Raw genomic sequence first — 22,417 nt, forward strand, 5'->3', positions numbered from 1 at the left:
GGAGAATTCTGTGACTTTCCCATTGCACCCATCATTTTCCTACTGATTCAGAAAGATGCGGTCAGACTTTCATGTCCTTTGGGCTGGGTTAAAACATTTTGGAATTTATTGGTCTATCCATCTTATCTTTACTGATTTATTATACTCTCAATTCTTATGTGTACTGGTTGCTTTCTAGACTCTATCCTGTTCGGTGATGGGTCTATTCAGGCATCAGTACCAATCTGTTTTATTTACTTATATTTTTTAACATATTTTGAAACCCAGTGTGGCAAGTCCTCACTCACTACTCAGTAAAGTTTTATAGTTTTCTTCACAGTTTTTGCACATTTTTTATTTAACCTTATGATTTTTTTAATGTTTATTTTTGAAAGAGGGGGGGTGCAGAGAGAGAGGGAGACACAGAATTCAAAGCAGGCTCTAGGTTCTGAGCTGTCACCACAGAGCCCGACGTGGGGCTCAAACCCACAAACTGTGAGATCATGACCTCAGCCCAAGTTGGATGCTTAACTGACTGAGCCACCCAGGAGCCACCCCTGTCTCCACACCCCCCCTTTTTTTTTACTTTTATAAGCATGATGGTTTTTTTAAATTATGTTTTCTGTCTCCCCCTGCGACTCGTGTTGCCACCACCTTTTCTAGGTTTAGCCTAATTTTCCCAATTGTTTTCCTTGTCAAATGCCACAAACGTCTATGGTAAATACTTGCCTTTACTTCTATATTATATACCTGTTTCTTAATTTTTACTTATGCTTGTCTTTAATTACATGCTATTGCAAGTAATTAAGGAATACATTCTCACTGTAAAACTTCTGACCACAGATTACATAGTAATCTATCTTGAGCAGCCAGTCAGCCTTCCTTCTCAAGAGGGTAGCCACCAATAACTCTTTGCTAAAAATTCTTTCTGGACATCTTTTTATGCGTTAAATTAACAAAGGTACATGTAGATACAGGACTGTTCTGGAGGCATATTTTTAAGCCAAATGGTGTAATATTGTATATATTTTTCATGAACTGGGAAATAGTTCCAAGACCTGCTGTTAAGTCTATTTAGAACTAACTTGTTCTTTCGTTATATAGCATAGCACAGTCTGGATGTTCCATAGTTTTATCCTTTACAAATGGACATTTAGATAGTCTATCAACTTTTTTTCTATCATAAGCAATGTCTCTTTGTGCACATGTGAAATTAAGTTACTGGGATGAAGGCTGTGTGTATTTTAAATTTTGAGAGGCACTGACAAAAAGGTTGTACCAATTACCACCCCAACAAGCAGCACAAGAGTATACTTGTTTCCTGACACTCTTGACAAATATGCCAATACAAGCAGTGAAAAAAGAAATCTCTCTTTGATTTGTATTGCTGGTTACTAGCGAAATGAGGATCTTTTCCATGTGCTTTCCTAAACACCATCCAGATGGGTCTGAACAGATCTCAGAATGGTGCCCAGGAAAGGGTGTAATGTTCAGAGACCAGAGTTGTACCATGTGCTTTGAGGGCAAAGGGCTTCAAGTGTAAAATCAGTTAACCCTTCCATCTTCAGGAGAATTCCTGCATTGTTCTTGAATCTTCACAGGCATGTGAAAAAATTGCTGTTCAAACTTCCTAAAAATAAAATGCCATGGTTTGCCATCATAAGCAATTCTGATTTTTAAAAAATTTTTTAAATGTTTGTTTATTTTTGAGAGAGAGAGAGAGAGAGAGAGAGAGAGAGAGAGAGAGAGAGAGAGAATAAGTGGGGGAGGGGCAGACAGAGAGGGAGACAGAGAATCCAAAGCAGGCTCCAGGCTCTGAGCTTAGCTCAGAGCTCAATGTGGGGCTCGAACCCATGAACCACAAGATCATGACCTGAGCCAAAGTCGGATGCTTAACTGAGCCACCGAGGCACCCCAAACAATTCTGATTTTTAAACTATCTTCTTCCCCACTGAAATTCTCCCATATGGTCAAAACCTGACTTCTCTTGCTGTATTTTACTTATGTCTTTTTATTCTATCTTTTAAAATGGTGTTGGAGAAGATTTGGTCACCATGCTCTGTCTGAAAGCTTTTCAAGTACTTGACGTCTTTTAGGAAGTCTTCTCTAAATGAATAAGGTCCTTAACTTGTCTTCAAGGATCTTTTTGGCCAGGATTTTAAATTAGGTTGCTTTCTATATTCCTAAATCCCTGAGTCCCTAGTACAGAGAGGGATAAGGAAGAGAAAAGCATCCAACAAGCTAGCAAAAAGCACTGTCAATATTTTGGCATCTTTCCTTCTATTATGTGCTTTCTGTACTTTGTTTAGATATAAGACACACATTTTTTTCTAGCTTGCCTTTGGACTTCCTGTATCTTAAGAACTCTCTAATATAAATGAAAAATTCTTTGTAAACATTTCAATGGCAATATGATATTCCAAAATGCACCCTAATTTACCCAACCATTCTGATACTACTGTACATTTACATTGTGGATGATTCCTTTTTATTTTGAATAATTACTGTGAATAGCATTGCGCACTTGCCAAACTCCTGCCTAGAAGTGCTGTTTGGATTACTATTCTGCCTATATGTCCCGGTCCCATAGCACATAGGATCCAGCACATAGTAGGTGCTTAATTATGCCTGTTGCCTTAACACAGAACCTGAGTAAAGTTCTTTCCAGGCCTGAAATCATATGGAAACAATTATGAGAAATGATTAAGGTCACAATCAAACAAAGTACAAAATATCACCAGTATGTCCCTGAAGAACAAATAATATAAGGAGTTCTCTAGAAGGAGGGGGTAGATGCATCTTGTCACTCCATTTGATAAGGAGTTGCCAGAAACCCAAGGAGACAGGAGCAGAAGAAAGGAATAGAACAAAACTACAGGCACCTGTATTAGCAGAGACTGGGTTCAGTTTATATAATAGAGAAATCTTGATAATGTTGAAAGAGATTTCTTAAATCCTCTCATGCAGGGGCAGCTGAAGATGAATATTTCCGGCATAGAGATATTTCAAACTGATATGTATTTGGCCCTGATACTAAAAATGGAGAAAGCCTTTATGGGAGCTAGCTTACACCTGAAAATAGTCTGAATAAATGAAAGATCCATACAGGTGAGGATGCACTTAAGTTTATTGGTGTCATAATTTGGACTATTTAAAAACATACTTGCTACTTAATTTTATCCTACTAACTTTTGATTTATGTATGGCAGGTCGTTTTATTCCCATTGTTTTCAATGAATGAGTTAACAGCAATTAAATAACTAGGTATGTGCCTCAGAAATGATTTTTAGATCAGTTTTGTTGTCAGTATACTGCTGGGATCAGCATAAGAAGGCCATTTCCCAGATAATGACAACTTTTCCTCCCCAATCTAGTTAGATTGAAAATACTAGGTTGAGTCATATAAAAATGTCACACTTATAGATCGAGTATCAGCAATTCATACAGTTAAGTTGAATCTTAGGGGTGGGAGAAGAGGACATGAAGAGCCTGACCCTTTCCCCCAGTCTCATGTCACCAACTTCCTTTGCAAAAGGCTCACAGAGTCAAGTATTCCACGGATACAAGGTCTGCGAGCCCTCTGCTGAACGAAGGTCTCACGCTGATATGTAATACAAGCAACAGCAAGCTCCACACGAGAAACCAAAAGAGAGGAGCAAACCCTGGGCACAGTTCAGTTCTCAAGAATATTTTCAGTAGGCATACGTTTTCTGTTCATTGACAATCCTTGCCCTTGCCAAATCAGGATGACTGACACCCTTAATTTGCAATTTCCTAAATTTCAAGAGGTTTTTTTTTTTGATTGCTATATAATGGTTTACCCTAATTATTTTTTTTCCAGTTGCAGTTTTTGATGTTTAATTTCAAAATCAATTTAAGATGTCTCGAGCTCCATTAATATACTGTGATATTGCTTCACTCATTTTCTTGTGAAGCACTTACTTTAAAAAATGCATCATTCTAATGATTTTAAATTACTTTACAGTGAACATACCAATTTACAACTATTACAAAATTTTACATTTTTTCCCCAAAGCACTTCAGTTTTAAAGATGTTCTGTATTTGGAGACAGAATGAGAGTTAACTTTTAAAAGGCCTGAATACAATGTATAGCCTTTAAAATTGTCTGCCGTCTCTGATGCAGAATGTAACCTAAGTAAATAAAATCTTAAGTGTTCAAAGGGCATATAAAACAAGCCTAAGGTAGGGTATTGTTATAAGATAATTTTATTCTTATTCAAGCTAATGACACTCTTTTTTATAAATGGACACAAACTCCTAGTGTGTAAGGACAGCAATGTGTGAGTATGTGAATGTGTGCAAGGGTGTGTTCGTGCATGGGTGTGCATGAGCGGGCAAGCATGTGGTTGAGTGCATGCGTGAATGTGCAATAGTGTGTGTATGTGTGATGATGTGAGTGTGCAAGAATCTGAGTATATGTATGTGCACGTGTGAGGATCGTTTACGTGCATGAGTGTACATGTGTGCATGACTGTGTTAGCATATGCACATTTGTGTGACTATGCGTGTGATAATGTGTTTGATTGTATGAGTGTGCAACTAAGTGGCTTTCTGGTTTAAGTGCATGCTTGGAGATCAAATGTTACATGCACCTTTTTTTTTTAATATATGAAATTTATTGTCAAATTGGTTTCCATACAACACCCAGTGCTCATCCCAAAACATGCACTTTTTTTTAAGCAGTCATCAGTGCATACTACTGGAATATTTTACTAACCTCTATAGAATGGGGGGAATGCCCTCCCCAACTGTATCTATAACACATCTACAAGATATTTGCATAAACATGCATACATTTTATACCTTGCTTGAAATTTTCGGGGAAAAATAGCGATATTCAAATATTGCCTGAGGATTTTGCACCTGGTTATATCAGTTTAATAGATGTAAATCAGCTGCCAAAGTTGGGAAATCTTCCTTCCCCAATGCCTTTAAAATTTTTTTTTGATTACTTTATTCTCTCAGGATTCCTCATTCACGGTGACACATGTCACTCTTGCAGCAATTAAGGACACTTTAGGATTAATATTTAAAAGACTGTAATTAACATCAGTTTCCACCCCAGACCACCCTTAAAGTTGTAGAGGGCACCAGGCACATTTCTGGGACCAGGCCAATGCCCATTCATTGATACATTTCCCTTTTGTTGGCTGAAGCATGCTGATCTTGAAGGGAAAAGTCAAAGCCCTAGGGGCCAAAGCTACCATGTAATAAGTGCCAGGTTCAGTGCTAGAGTCTTTACATACATTATCTCATTTAATCTGCATTGCAACCTTGCCAGGTAGTGTTAATTCCCTCTTTTCAGATGGGTGTTGTGGCTCAGAAAGGTTAAATGAGTTGCTTAAGGTCATGTGGCTAATTAGGGGTGAAGGTGGCATCACATTCAGATCTGACTCCAAACTGTGTTCTTTGCTGTGCACTGTGCTGAAACTTTTGATTGAATCTGAAAGTGTGACCTTTACAGAATTTATATCTTCCCTCACTGGGCATGGGGTTTACTTGGCTGTCTGCTACTTTCTAGCCCTCAATTGCCTTCTCTAATGATGCCTAAAAACTTGACTATATCAATTTCATATCTACCTCAGAGGCAATGAATAAATTCATGAACCATACTTCCGATGTTAAGCCTTACTATGCATTTATTTGACAGCATACTGGCTTGATTACACTTATTACTGACTGTGTAATACAAACAGTTTGCTGAAATAACTATGGTGTGCCAGAGGTATTATGCCCATTTTACAGATATGGACATTGAAGCTTCAAGAAATTAGGTAATTTGCTTAAGACTATATAAACAGAACGAGCCAACTCTACATCCCTGCTGACAGTCCTGGATGAGCTTCTTTTTTGGCAAGGTCTGGGTAAGTCACTGGATCTAACTGAGCCTCAGGTTCTTCACTTATCAAATGGGGATAACAGTGCTTTTACTGCAAGATCATTACAAGGGTGAGAGACAATATACATAAAGCACCTTTAACATAATAGACTGGTAGTACCATGATAGTGATTATCTGAGTCATTAGAGTTCGTGATGAGTATGGGCTTTGGGAATAGATAGACCTGCTGAATTTCTTTAGGTTTTCATTTCCTTACCTATAAAATGGCAATAGCATTTTATAGTAACTTTGCCCAAAGTACGTTCCAAAGAACACTGTCAGTTCCATAGGATATGAAGAAATCTTAAGCAAAACCTGGGCTTCCTGATCAAAGTGTTGTGGGAAGCTCTCGTAGACAGCTTTCCTTATGCAGGGATGTTTTAGACTCTGTAATATGAGAATGTACTTTGTGAGTTTCCAAGTGGGAGCTGTTAATACATGCAGTATTTCTCCTTTTATTTTTTTTCATCAGACTCTTTTTTGTTTGTCTATAACATCTTGCAGAAAACAGCTGTACAGAAAATATTTTGGAAGTACTGACCTTTCATGAAGATTAAATGGATAATATTTGTAATGCATGTTTATAGTAAGAGCTCAATAAATGTAACATCATCATCATCATCATCATCAGTATTGCCATAGTCATCATTATATTCATCAAGTAGCTCCACTATAGTACAAATTGTCTAGGCCAGAAAAGGTATGTCTAATACATTCCTAAAAATAGGGGTTTACAAACTGCAGCCAGAAGTTTTGTCTGCCAGATTAGGGTGAGCTAGTCCAATGGTGGTGGAAACTTCAGGAGTGATATGCTACATTAATTACATTGGGCATAGTTATTTGCACACAATAGATTCTTTAGCATTACCAAAGGGTTCGTTGATGGCTAAAATTTTTCTGGAACATCCCAGGCTGGAATTTCATAGGTAGAGACCCTGTTGTTGCATTGCCTTTTTTGGTTGGTTTTAGCATTTCATGAGACCTGTTTTTAGCACAGGGGTCTTCCCACATATGAGAGTTTTGCCTCTTTTCCTCTCCACTTAGCTAAGAAACAATTAACTACAAGACCTGGCAGAGGTAAGGTGAACTGGTATTGAATATTTGACTTATGTAACTGGACTATCTTCTCTTTGATTCAGTTTGGCAACCTGGAAATAATTTGCCTTTACTCTTGTATATCTCCTGTCAAAGTGCACACAGTTCACTTAGATACATGGTCCTTTTAAAATCATCTTTAAACTTTTATCCATTCTCTGCTCCTTATGGTAGAGTTAAATCAGATGCTAGGAGTTGAATTCTAGGATGGTGGTGGATTCTATTGCTTTCTACCAAAAGTCTTCAAGGGACTATGTGGGTTGCTTCTCCATGAACTAATCTTTTAGAGAGAGAGATATTTTTAGAGAGAGATGTATTAACCCAAAAGGAAATTTCCTCACACATAAAAAATGTGTTTATGCACCAAACTTGCAGGTACTAAAGGGTAAGATATGGGATAAATCTACAAGAAACTCTGTATCTAGCCTGGAGGCCAACATTATAGATTTTATTTGCTGTATAGGATTCATGACTAAGATTAGCCTCTCTTTTCTCACAACGATGCTGAAGATGGATATTGTGAAAAAGTAAGAAATTAATCATTTCTTCACTATTTTAACCCTTGATACGGCTATTCAGGAGCTTTTTTGCATTTTAGTTTTAGACTAACAATATAAGGAGGCTGGGAAGACTGATATGGACTGGGAGACTTTTACAATCTATTAGTCTATTGATTCCCAAGGGCCATTTCAACCTTCAACCTTCAACCTTCAACTCAAGTGAGGTACGGCTCCCATTATGAATGGATTTATGATAATTAAAATGGATATACTCTCTGTCTCTACTGTCCTAGTATCTGGTTTGACAAGAATGTTAGACAGAGACATTTGTGCTCTTTCCATAATTTGGCTATCATTGATAGTGCTGCTATAAACAATGGGGTACATGTGCCCCTTCAAATCAGCATTTTTGTATCCTTTGGATAAATACATAGTGCAATTGCTGGGTCAGGGTGTAGTTCTATTTTTATTTTTTTGAGGAACCTCCATACTGTTTTCCAGAGTGGCTATACCAGTTTGCATCCCACCAACAGTGTAAGAGTGCATTCCCCTTTCTCCACATCCTCGCCAACATCTGTTGTCTCCTGACTTTTTAATTTTAGCCATTCTGACCGGTGTGAGGTGGTATCTCAGTGTGGTTTTGATTTGTATTTCCCTGATGATGAGTGATGTTGAGCATCTTTTCATATGTTTGTTAGCTATCTGGATGTCTTCTTTGGAAAAGTGTCTCTTCCTGTCTTCTGCCCATGTTTTCACTGTATTATTTGTATTCTGGGTGTTGAGTTTGATAAGTTCATTATAGATATGATATATAAACACAGTGGAATATTACTCGGCAATTAAAAAGAATGAAATCTTTCCATTTGCAACAACGTGGATGGAACTAGAGTGCATTATGCTAAGTGAAATATGTCAATCAGAGAAAGACAAATATATGATTTCATTCATATGTGGAATTTAAGAAACAAAATAGATGAACACAGGGGGAGGGAAGAAAAAATAAAATAAAATAAAAACAGAGAGGGAGGCAAACTGGAAGAGACTTTAAGGATAGAGAGCAAACTGGAGGGGAGGTGGGCAGGGGAAGAGGCTAGACGGGTTGGCACTTGTTGGGATGAGTACTGGGTGTTGTATGGAAATGATGAATCACAGAATTCTATTCCTAGGAGCAATATTGCATTGTATGTTAACTAACCAAAATCTAAATAAAAAAAGTTCATTGCTAAGTAAAAACTCCTATTTAAAATGACCTTGTGGAAAGATAGGAGTTTGGTTGTTCCATCCCATAAAGAGGCCAGGCTCCGTGACAGTTATGCGAAGTACAAATATGGTCAATGAGGTCATGGCAGCTCAGATGCCAACTGATAACTTGGTGAGCCTGGGCAGCCTGCCTCCATCCTAGTAATTCTCCTTCATATAACACACATGATTTTGCAAACAAGCTAAATAAAACATCTGAGGAAGATTTCATGGCCTAAGAACCATCCAAGATCCACTCTGAATGACAAGCTCTAATCTCTTCCAGTTTATTATCTCTATAGGTTTTCTGGGTGGACCAAGAGTGCTCTGACTCATTTGATTACATGAAACCTCTTTACTCCACCCAAGTTATAAACCTATTTACATGATATTTTATCTATAAGATATGTTGGTATCCTTCTTAAGAAATTGAAAGCCTGGGCTTCTCAGGCTTATGTTCTACACAAGAAGTAGGTTATCATCAGGCATTTAATTATTTTACGATTGGCCCACATTTGTATTCTTTATTGTAATTTGTAGAACTTTATTAATTAGTTGATGCTTCTCCTGTCTTAGAAAATATAAATAAAATCATACTTTTATGTTTACTTACTATAGTTTTATTGTCATAAACTGGAGGTGGTTTTAATAATGGTCACCCTTGCTGTCTTATTATTGCCAAGAAAGATTCTTGGTCAATTATACTAAAACCAAAAATCATAATTTTTGGTAGACATTCTCCACATATAACTGACTTTGCCAACAATCCTATACTATAAGTTTCCTTGTTCAGGTACCTTAGTATTTGAGTATAATTAGTTTAGTTTGGAAGATACATTTGGTTTTGTTTTGCAGGCTAAACTTAATACTGCCATATGTCAGAGCAGTGCTGTCCAACAAAAATATAATATGAGCCTGAAATGCAAGCCACATGAATAATTTTATTTTTCTATTTTTTAATGTTTATTTATTTTGAGAAAGAGAGAGAAAGAGAGAGAAAGAGAGAGAGAGAGTGAGCATGAGTGGGGGCAGGGCAGAGAGAGAGGGAGACACAGAATCCTACCATGCTGTCAGCGTAGAGCCTGAAGCGGGGTTCTAACTCTCAAACTGTGAGATCATGACCTGAGCCGAAATCAAGAGTCAGAGTGCTTGACCCACTGAGCTATCCAGGTACACCCACATGAATAGTTTTAAATTTTCTAGTAGCTACACTAAAATTCTTAAAAATACAGGTGAAATTATTTTAAATACTAATATTGAGTTTTGTATTTATTTAACCCAATATATCCGAAGTATTATCATTTCAACATGAAGTAAATAGAAAAAACTAGTAAGGAAATACTTTGATTCTCCATACCAAATCATGAAGAAGATCCATAGTTGAAGTATTTCACTGCTCTCAAGACAAAGAGAAGTTTTATTTCTGTGGAGCTATGGGCTTGCCTTTATGTTGGGGACACAGTGGTCACTACCACGGAACTGATCACGTTATGCTGTTTTGTTGGTTGGGAGCTAGAAAACTACAGCGAAATTTGATGTTAATTAGCTGTGCACATAACTTCCTTAAATAAAGATTACATTTCTCAGCTTCCTTTGTATCTAGGTGTGATCATGTGACTTAGTTTTTGGTCAATGAGATATAAATGCATGTTTCCAGCAGTAGCTTCAAAGAGGTCTCCTTAAAAGAGAGGGGACGGGGGCGCCTGGGTGGCGCAGTCAGTTAAGCGTCCGACTTCAGCCAGGTCACGATCTCGCGGTCCGTGAGTTCGAGCCCCACGTCAGGCTCTGGGCTGATGGCTCAGAGCCTGGAGCCTGTTTCCGATTCTGTGTCTCCCTCTCTCTCTGCCCCTCCCCCGTTCATGCTCTGTCTCTCTCTGTCCCAAAAATAAAAAACGTTGAAAAAAAATTTAAAAGAGAGGGGACAGGTTCTTTCCCTCCTCCCTAATCCTTCATTTTTCCTGGAACCAAGATGTGGTAACTTGGAACACTAGAGGCCATTGTATTCTAGGAGAATAAAGGTCCCATCCTAGGGGTAGTAGAGGTATAAGCAAGAAGCTTTCTGGAGTCATCACACAAGGTTTGGACTGCTTATTTCTAGATTTCTTTTGTGTAAGAGGAAGGTTATACTCATATCTTCCTTAAGCCAGTCTTTTTTTTTTTTTTTTCCTTGAGGGAGGTATTTCCTGTCACTGAACTCTAATCTTATCTGACATAACCAGGAATATAAATTTTCCTGGACTGTGATTTTATAATGAATAGCAGAACTTAAAGAAAAGGGAGTGAAAAGATAGAACAACTACTTTTTGGCCAACTTTTCCATAAAACATATATCCCATAAACACAGGAAATACCACTATTTAGGTAGGAACAAAAGAATGCAATGACTTTGGAGTAGAAAGAATTTTCATACTCCTTTAAATTAATTCAGCTTTACAGTATCTGAAAATGAATTTCTTGAGACAGCTACTAATTTATCTTCTACTTACAAAAGATTTGTCTTTGAAATGTGTCTTTACAATGAGAATTGAAATATAATGACAATAATAGCTACCATTTATTATTATAATTTAATGTCTATGATGGGAGAAGCACTCTGCTAGGTGTTTCACATATGTTATCTCATTTAACCCTTACAACTACCCTACAGAGTAAGAATTATTTCCCCATTTTCCAGGAGAAGCTCAGAAAAACCAAGTAACTTAGTGAAGGTCACACAGTAACTTAGAAGCAGAGCTGGGATCTGAGTTCACTTCTGTGTGATTTTTTTTTATTTATTTTTGTAATGATTTATTTATTTTTGAGAGAGAGTGTGTGTGTGTGCAAACGGGGGAGGGACACAGAGAGAGAGAATCCCAAGCAGGCTCCAGGCTGTCTACACAAAGCCAGATATAGGCTGAAACCCATGAACCGTGACATCACGATCTGAGCCCAAATTGTGGACGCTCAACTGACTGAACCACCTAGGCACCCCTGTCTGAATTTTTTCTATGCTGAATCTCTGAAAATCCTCATAACTTTCTGACAGTCAAAGAAGAGGTACCGGGACGCTGCCCTACATATGTTCATCGCCATTTTTCTAGATTCAGTGTTAGTGCTGACAATGGAAAGGTACTATCTGAATTTGAACAAACTTCTCTGAATAGTATATTGAACTAAAGGTCTAAACCGGAAATCCTGAGACCTGTCTCTCATATTAACTATGGGCTGAATTAGCTGCATGACCTAACACAAGTCATTCAACCTTTCTGGGCCTCAGTTTTCTCTTCTACAAAAGGAGGGGGGGGGGGCAAAACTATGTGATCTCTAAAATCTGATAGAGTAAAAACATTCCATGATTATGCCAATAAGTTTGTCAAAGAAGAAATGCACAAAGGGGAGCCTGTTGTAAAAGAAAGTAGGCAATGGCATTTACAGTATTTTAAATTCACGTTGCTTGACATGCAGAATAAAATTTTAAATATAAATGGACCGAGCAGATAAGTGTGGGAAGTTCTCTTTTATTGCTGAAATTGTTTACTCTTGACTCCACTGGTAATTTTGACTGTTATGGTTTCAGAAGTATTTTTTGAACAATACTTCTCAGAATGTTCTTCTAATGCACATTAACTGAACCATTTTGCTAGCATGGAATGAACTCTTTTAAGTTTGTTGGACTCTAATGTGTTTACCCATACTTTAGTAGAAAGAATTCTTGATTTAACTGGAACTTAAAACTTGTTCTCAATTTAGAGTAAAAAAATGTAAATTACTAAGAAGGAGATTTAAACGTGAACTGAGCTGAAAAACACATTTTGCAGATGTATAAATTGAGACCCACAGTGGCTGATTTGCCTAAGATTACACTGAAAGTCAAAGCTTTACCAGGACACTGGAGGTATCTCCTGTATGTAGAGTTCTGGTAAGGGTCCAGAGTGGGGAACAGATTATTACCTAAACCTCGGGCCTATGCAGGAATGGGGATCCATATTCAAAACCAATCTAGAAGAAAATCATCTGTCTCAGGCTTAGGTCTGAAGATATTAAATAACAAACTTCCTCTGAGATTTCATGGCCACTCGCCAAGTTTCATGTGTGCTTAGGGCCTGAATTTATACTATTTGTATGGTCAAAAAACTGCAACCTGAGATTTTAAATTTAAAGTTTACCCTGATCTGTAGGAGATGGGTTCCTAACAGAAACAAACGTAAATCCTCCCCAGATGAATATTTTCTTCACACAGGACTCAGAGAGAATTTCAACATATTTGAACTCACAATAAAAAAGAGCAGAAACAAGAAAGGAAGCCATCCTATGCAAGAGTTGATAGAAACCATAGACCCAGACCCACAAACAGTTGACACGCTGCACTTATCAGCATACAAAATAACTATGTTTCATATGTTTAAAGAAAAGAGAGTAACCACAAACAGTATTAAAGAGGAAGGGATTACCAAAAACTAATGAGGAATATTTGGAAAAAAAAAAAACTAAGTTAAAATTTTAGAAAAGTAATCACTGAAATTAAAAACTCAGTGGAAGGGTTAAACATCATAATAAACAGAGCTGAAGAGACATTTTGTGAGTCAGAAGACAAATTTGAAGAAATTACCTATAACAACGAAATGGAAAATAAGAAAAAGAAGTAAATGGCAGGGTGGGACAGTCTAATGGAACTTCCAACATTAGGTAATAGAGAATTGGCAAAATCCAGATTTAAAGAGATAATGACTAAACATTTTCTATGACTAATGAAAGAGAAGGGTCTTTACATTCAAGAAACTCAGCAACTCACAAACAAGATTAAAAAAATTAATCCGCACTGATCTTTAGGATGGGACATTGGGTTGTGAATTCTATTGTGAGGCTCAACTCTGAAACATACAAAATAAAGTAAGTTGTCCTGTGTCTCCAAGCAAATTAGTGCCTTCAATTACAAAATGAGGAAACTATTACCTACTCGACTTATACCTTATGGACATTATGAGACTAATAGAAACCTTTTTGCTAGGTTCCTGGGAATTTGGAAGCCTGGGTACAAGTCAAGGTCTTTATAGCAGATCCAAGTACCCATTCAGAATTTCTGTGAGTTCCACCTTACGAGATTTCCAGGTGAAAATGTATTGTCCTTACTGTTTAATGAAAGACTAATTTCTGTCCTTCCTATCCCTCTTCTACTTCTCTCCAGTGACTCAGAATATATAGAACAGTCCTTCAGGTATTTTGTGGGTATTTTGTATAATCACAGATCAATGTGTAGTCCAAACTCTAATACTGACACCATATTATGTCCATAATGATGAAATGAGGAAAATGAGCAGGCAAGTGTTTGAAGAAAAAAATCAAAACCGTCAGATAAACGTAGGATACTTTTATTATAGGAATGAAAGTGTCATTCAATCTCTTGGGGTGGGGGGCAGGGAAATTATATGGAATGCTCTTCAATATTTCTAATCGTCTGATTTTGACATGCAGGATTGGGACTTATTTTGATCTGTTCCTCATGTCCTGGCCACCAGTTTTGCACAAGTGCATTCGAGCTTCTTTTAATCTTTCACAGCCATCTCCACTGTGAAATCTTTCCACCTCCTCCTGCCTGGTCAGGGGACTGCAGAGTCAAATACACCTTTTAGGTAGACCCTTTGCTGGCTCTGCTTTCACTTCATGGAGATAAACAACAATGAAGAAAAAGGCCAAATAGCAAATGAATCTGGGATTCAGAATTCGCATTTGAGTAAATGAGAGGAGTTCATTTAAAGCCCAACACAGAATTTGCCTGTTTTCTTTAGATGCTGCTGTCGATCTGTCCAACTGCCTTCCTTATTATTAACTATACTTTAACCATGTAAGTAAGCACACATCCTCACATTCACGTTTCCTTCCATTTTTTGCCTCACCGTTGCCACCTTATTTAAATATGTCTCTGGTTTGCAAAACAATTTTAAAGCTTTAATGTCCTGGAACAGTTGGTAGAGTTAGCTCAGATTTACAGAGAGGCAGCTGCAAATTCACCTCTCAGTTCAAACTTGTCAAATTGTCAAAAGTTTCCCTGGATTTTTGCATTGCTGCCTGCTAATGATGATGGCATTACAGGTGTGGTTTTTATTGTCTCAGAACAAAATGGGAAAGATGTATTTGGAAAACATTTGATATTTGATGTGTTTTGAATCACATCACCTGACTACATATACAATCTAATGGCCATTAAATGAACTCTCTTTTATAAAGATAAGGAATTTTGAATAGGAGCATATTTTTTAGGCACAATTTCTATTTTCACTTGAGACAAAAAAAAAGGCTTAGGGGGTGACAAATCATCTCTGAGTAGGATGTGTTGCTAGGAAATCATGATAATAGTGTGATTTTTTTCCCCTACTTCATACCTACCTCCCAAAGATAAATCTGTGGATTTAGTCTTACACGCTTAATTTGACTTGTAATTCTCTTAAGGATGCTTTTGGGTTGTATTTCTAGTGCCACCAATGAACTTCACTTACTGATTCAATAATCTAGAGTTAATGCTTTCACCTCACTGTAGCATTAATGGTGTAGCCACTGTATCAAGCAGGGTCTTTTGTTTAACTCAATCAAATCAGCATCACCTGAAGGTTTATTCTTTATTATTTTACGGAGTAGAAAAAGATTTACTTTAAAATAAATTTGATCACAGACTGTCAAACTTTGAATAGCAAATTAATTAAGCCTATATAAGGATTCGTCACAAGCTTTTTGTCCTTGTTGCTAAAAATCACTCTAAAACCTCCTATCATAATTCAGTGACTGGGTGTCTATATTTGAGCTTTTCTTTAAGTACAGGGAATTTGTAGCATTATGATATACTAACATTGTTTGTTCACTAACAGAAACATTTCTTCTGAGAGCTCAGCTACCGTTCCTAAGAAATTCAGTCCAAAACTGAATAGGGAAAAGTACCTGCAACACGAGGCACCTAATCTTGTTACGTTAATTATCTGTCTTCTATTGAAGATGCTAAATTCTAGTTTTCTTCTACATGCGAAGATTTTTCTCTTCACTGGCATGATGGATGGCTACATAGCTGTGCCTATAGTATGTGCATTACATTTTGAACAAAGCTTCTTTATCAAATGGCTTTTATGACCCTGCTGCTACTGTAATGTCTGTAGGAAAAATACAGTGTACACACTAATCATTTCAAATGGTCTGATCAATTCCTTGAAATTGCAGAAAAGTGGTACATTGTATATGGTAGACATGTATAGTCAGATGAAAATCTTTTGATGACTGGCATTTTCAATAAAGGGGAAAACTAATAATGTTTTTTTTTAAAGCATATGCTACTTGTATAATCAAGGAAAGTTTCCCCAGCAAAAATAATTATATGAGCCTCTTACAACTTCCCCCACTAATTATCTGTTTTATTAGTAGATGCATATCACCATCCATTAGGGAACACTTAAACACATAATGAGACATTGTTACAATGAAGATACACACACACACACACACACACATTTATGCGTATATGTGTATGTGTGTGTGTGTGCCTCTGGAAGTAGAAGTAAATTCTACAACAACATGGTCTACATATCAAAGTGTGGATGTCTTTATAATAAAAACAAAACTATTTACAATTAATATTTTCTCACCATAAACAATATGGAGTTAAGAGAGTTTATGGACTGTATCCACGAACCATTCATAATCAGTGTCAAAAGCTCAATATACAGGATCAAGAATCATAGATTTCAGTGTTGGAAGGGGCCTCAAAGGCCATTTGGCTAACCTACCATTTCACAAATGAAGCAGGTGAGACTCAAAGAAGTTAAGTGAGTTACTCAAGGTCACTGTGCCACGAACACACACACACACACACACACACACACATACATATACTGTCATCTCTCTGATGGACAAGGTGACCACATGTCATAAGCTAGGCTGAAAACAAATATCCTTATAACGAAGCCTTATGGGATCTTCAGGAACTAACCCTGCTTGGACGGGGTACGAAATGATAGTACCTCATATGGTTTCTGCTGTATAGCAAATAGAATGTTCAGGAATACCTCAGGGCCGAATGTTCCATGTCTCTCTAGATGATTAATCTACTTCTAAGGTACAGTATAATGAGAGAGGATCACAGCAGAGAAGAGCAAGAGTTGTCCTCTCTATGTGAATGCTTACCTTCTATGAATTTCGCTGTCAGTTATCTGTGAGTAACAACAGACAGGGTGGCTCAGAGGAAGTTTCATCAAGGATAGGTTTCATCAAAGCTCTAAACTCTGCTTTTATGTTCCCCCTCAAAGACTACGTGACCAGGAGATGCCAGATTTTATGACAGGAATATAGTAGATGCATTTTAAAATGATGATAGTAGAGGTTAGGGCCAATATCCTTAGTGCAGGCTAAATGTGTTACTGAGATTTCATGGCAAGGAGTTACGTTTTAAGGGAGTATGGTCCGACCTGTGGTATATCCAAATCTCAACCATGGTATGACAAGCTTTGATTGTATTCCTCTCGAGGTAGTTTTTAAAGACTAATGAGTTAACCTCTGTGAAGTACCATGAGACCCTCAGGTGAAAGATGCCTCTATCAAGCATCACTATGGTGCTGTGACAATACTCAATGTATTTGGAGGACAGACTGAAAATAATCAGTAAACCATTCACTGTGGTCCTTTTCGTATCGGAGCAGCACAGTTAACACGCTAACAGCTAAGCTTCATGCGTTTAGAGGAAGAAAATGATCAATGGCAAAGAGCATATCCACCTTTGAAATGACATGATCCATTATAAGAATCAGATGTTAAATTGCTTCCTGTACTGAGCACACTCAATTAAAAGTCTGCACAGTGAGATCATCTTGATGGTTAAATATGCTCTGTGGGAACAACCTTTATGGAGCTTAAAAATCACAGAAGGACTATTCCTACCACGACACTAGAGATTTGCAAGGCATTTCCTGCCCCTATTTTTCAATTTGGTAGTTTTATTAGGAAGGTTTTTGCCTGTGAGCCTGCTGAGTTTGGGGTCATACCTATCCACCCTTTTGCTTCTTTGAGCAAGAGATGATTCTAGTGTTCTTTTTCTATCGGACCCAGAATGGATGAGTGTGGCTTTAGTCTGGGATCTCTGGACAAAAATGTATCATTCATGCACTTGATAGTTGATGCCCTTCATCTCCTTCAACCTGACCTTCTCCGTAAGCTCATCTATTCACCTGAGTGCCAGCTCCTTGTCTAACTCTTCCTTCTTTCTCTGGTGGGGGTAAGGATGGAGGGCTGAAAAGAACTCCAGACACAAAATGAAATCGGCAGAACTGACTCCTACTTGTAGGTTTGCCTGCAACTGGCCAGGTCTTTGGTCTTGGATGGCTTCTTTCACCTCTCCGGCCCTCGGTTTGCTCATGTTTCAAAAACTTGAAACATCTTCACTGTTTACCACTTGTCTCACCCCTGCCAGACTGCAAGCACCGCTGGTGCAGGAATCTTTATTTTCCTCACTGATCCTCAAGATCCTAGCATGTGACACATAGTAGGTGCTCAATGAAAATTTGTTTAGTAGAGAAGTAACTCATTTCTCTGTTAGCGGTGTTCACCATTTATCCAGTCTCCCACCATGGACATCACGGAGTCCGTGAAAATTCCTGCCTCCCCTGGCACGTATCCAGTAACCAAGTCCTGTTTCCTAGCTTCTCTCATACCCATCCTTTCATCTCCATCTGTGCGTAAATTCCCTTATATCAACTTTTCTTTACTTTTTACCTCACTTTTTTTTCAGAGTGATCATTCTAAAATGTAAATAGTCATGACACTAACCTCTTTAAACCCCCTCAGTGGCTTTCCCATTGTCCTTGGGATCAAGTCTAAACTCCTAGGTGTGGTATACAGTCCCCTTCAGGGCTGTGGTCTTTTGTGACTACGTTCTAGACCTTCGAGTGAGGCTAAATACACCTTGTGCGTTGCACATCTCTCTTTTATAGCTTAGTGAGAGGTATTTTAAATCTTTGTTCACACTTGTCTCCCCAGCTATAGATACGTTTGATCACGAAGTATCTCATCGCCCCACATGAGGACAGGGACATAATAGGGGAAATGAACAATTCAATGAGGAGGTTAGACCAGTTCAGTGGCTTTTACCTCTGGGCAAACTGCTTCACCTGTCTGTGCTGCCGAGTATTAGAATCCCTACTGATGCTGAGGCAGGTGGCCCAGAGGCCACCACATCTATGAAACATTGAGGCAGACATCTGTACATTTTCTTCCAGACCTAATCTTCTATGGGGCTCTCACATTGGGGGGCTCTCACGCATGGTGAGGACCATGTGATTTATTTGGATGGGTAAGGGTGATTTGAGGTGAGGGAGGCGTAGCATAGGGTTGGGGTACTTCATGTGCAAGGGGGGCAAGTGTAGAGGCATGTTCATAATTAGCCTTTTCCTCCCCTTCTGAGTCATTTCTGCTGACAGGCCTGGTGCATATCTTTGTGTATTAGGTGGAAGGGGTGGGCTGTGGAAAGAGAAACTCTCAGCACACGGAATTTCACGTTGACTCATTGGAAATACAAATATTTGAATTTGTACAATTGGTAAGAGGTGTATTGCCAAAAATTTTACCCAATTCTGTGGCATCAGGAAGGAGACATGAGGGATGTGAGTGGCCTGAGGGAGAAACTGTATGATACATATTCACTATTCAAACAATAAATGCTTATTAAGTCTTATATAAAGAGGCCAGTTTTTGACTAAATGTTAGGAACCCTCTCATGGTAAAGATATTATATATTGGTGTTCTCTAGGGTCTTGACTTTCTTCATTCTTATTCTCTGCACTCTTCTTGGACAATAATGTGCATTCCTAAGGTCTGAACTATATTCCAAATATTTGTTTCCAGTTCAGAGTTCCCCATAAATTCCATTCTTGAGTATCAATCTGTCACGGGACATACCAACCCAGATCTTCTGCAGGCATCTCTAACTTAGCACGTCCAAAACTGACCTCACCAGGTCCTGTCTCTTTGCCCAAACCTGGTTTTTTGACTGTGCTTAAAAAAAATTTTATTTATTGGGGTGCCTGGGTGGCTCAGTAGGTTAAGCATCCAACTTCAGCTCAGGTCATGATCTCACAATTCATGGGTTCAAGCCCCACGTCGGGCTCTGTGCTGACAGCTCAGAGCCTGAAGCCTGCTTCGGATTCTGTGTCTCCATCTCTCTCTACCCCTCCCCTGCTTGTGTTCTTTCTGTCTCTCAAAAATAAATAAAAACATTTCATAAAAAGGTAAAAAATAAAATAAAATGTTTATTTATTTATTTTGAGGGGCAGGGAGGGGCAGAGAGAGAGAGAGACAGGGAGAGACAGAATCCCAAGCAGGCTCCGAGCTGTCAGCACAGAGCCCGACGTGAGCTCGAACTCACGAACCACGAGATCATGCCCTGAGCAGAAATCAAGTCTATTTAACTGACTGAGCCACCCAGGCGCCCCTCTGCGTGTGCTTGTTTGGTGTCAGCTGGTGGTGCCTCCTTTTACCTAGCGATTCAGGGTGGTTATCTTTGGCTCCTCTCTGTCCCTCATCTGCTGTGGTAACTCCTTTCTGGTATGTCTCCGCCTCGCTATTCTCGCAAGCGCGGTGTGTCAGCTCCAGCCCTCCCCAGCACTCCACTCCTGGGCAACTCTAATCATCACATCGTCCTTGTCCCTTAGGCCCCCAGGTCAGGCATCGCCTCCTCTCTGGTTCCTGAAAGAGTGGTCTATCTCCCATGCAGTTTGTTGTAAACCACTTGGTGGCTTCCTACTGTGTTAAGGGGAAATGCAAATCCCTTAGCATGGTGTGCAAACCCAACTCCCTGTGTTCTAGCCCTGCCCCTGTCTCCTCTTGGATTTCTAGGCTGCAGCTATGCCCAAGGACTAGCAAACCCTCAGTCATGGCATTTGCATTCATAGCTCTATTTCTTTAAGTTACTCCATCTGCCTGGAATGTTCTTTCCCCTCTTGTCCACGTGATGAACATGTGATCATCTTTCTAATGTGGATTCAAATGTTGACTCCTTCAAAGTCTTCCCTGACTATGGGGCCTCTTCTCACAGAAATACCCTACTGTCCCCTTTTTGTGTTCTGCAGCACAGTCCAATAATACTTTTTTTTATCAGTGAATTAGGTCACAGGCCTCTAGAGGACAGGACAGGACAGGACAGTGGTTAGATGTACAGAACGTGAAGCCAGAATAGCTTATTAGCCCAAGTTCCGGCTCTATTACTTGTTACACGGATGACTTCGGGCAAGTTATTTAACCTCTCTGTGGCTCAGCTTCCTTGTTCGTAAAATGGGCACACTTATAGTACTTATCTCACAGAGTTGTTATGAAGATTAAACGAATATATGTACAACACCTAGAATATTGCCCATTAGGGGTGCCTGGGTTGCTCAGTCGGTTAAGCATCCCAACTCTAGATATTGGCTCGTGTCGTGATCTCATGGTTCTGTGCTGTCAGCGCAGAGCCTGCTTGGGATTCTCTCTCTCCCTCTCTGCCCTACCCACCCCTCCCAAAATGAGTAAATAAGCTGTAAAACAAAACTTAAAGAAAGAATAGCGCCTATTACATAATAATTGTTATGTGAGTGTGTGCTTTAATAACAACACAAACATTAATCTTATTTTAAATTTGAAGCTCCGGACATACTATATCTGACACATGAAGGAATGGAAGGTGGTCAATGACATGTAGCAAATAAATGAATAGTCAGCCTAGAGCCATACTATAAAGTCCCATAATACCCAGTTACTTCCTTTTTGTAACCATCTTCTAGCTTGCTCTAAGTGTCTTTTCCGCTAGACTGGAAGCTCCTTTTGCCCAAGGACCACATCCATCTTGTTTGCCACCACATCCCCAGCACCAAGCACCATGACAAGCACGTAGCAGGCACACATGCATTTGCTAAGTATATAAATGAAGAATTTTAAGGTCTATAGTTTAGTTATTATTAGTTAAAATTTATCATTTTACCCATTTCTGAAAGTGTAAAATGCAATCCTCTCTCCTATGTTACTTGTATGTGAGGCAACAAAATTTTGTACAGTAAAGTATTATGTTAGGCTTAATTCTCTTAACAGAGGGGCTTTCTCATTTCTTTACAGCACAGGTTTGGAGACTTTTTGGTTCATAAACTAATTCTGTGGTACAAAAAGTCCCACCGAGCTCCTAATCTTTCCCGTTTACCACATGTCATTTTACATTCTCAACAAAATTCACAGGCAGAGGTTCTGTAGGAGTTATTATTTGTTCATTCTACTCATTGAATGAGCACATGGTCCAAGGGTAAGAAAACAAAGTATAAAGAACTACCCATTATTTTTAGTTTAGGCGGAAAAACAAATCACGTACACAAATACCTACATCACGATGCCATTTTTACTGTCTAGCAATGCGTACGGTGGGATTTCAGAGGATCCTCTTGATGTGATCAGGAGAGGTTTTATAGAATAGCAAAAACTGTAGTTGGTCTTGGTGGGTGGGCAGGATTTTTTTTCTTTTTAAGTATATCCATTTATTCTGAGAGAGACTGAGAGAGCATGAGCAGGGGAGGGACAGAGAGAGGGAGAGAGGGAATCCCAAGCAGGATCCGCACTGACAGTGCCTAGCCCGACATGGAGCCTGAACGCATGAACCGTGAGAACTCGAGCCGAGATCAAGAGTCCGACGCTTAACCTACTGAGCTACCCAGGCACCCATGGGCTGGATTTTCCTAGGT

The 22,417-nt window shown here is 38.8% G+C and overlaps 1 protein-coding gene across 3 annotated transcripts in view; it reads right to left on the reverse strand.

Annotated features, from left to right (window-relative positions):
• TENM1 (teneurin transmembrane protein 1) overlaps nucleotides 1–22,417 on the reverse strand; it is a 786,286-nt gene that overhangs the window by 224,978 nt on the left and 538,891 nt on the right. The window lies entirely within an intron of this gene.

Source organism: Felis catus, chromosome X (genome assembly GCF_018350175.1).
Source record: "Felis catus isolate Fca126 chromosome X, F.catus_Fca126_mat1.0, whole genome shotgun sequence".
Lineage (NCBI taxonomy): Eukaryota > Metazoa > Chordata > Mammalia > Carnivora > Felidae > Felis > Felis catus.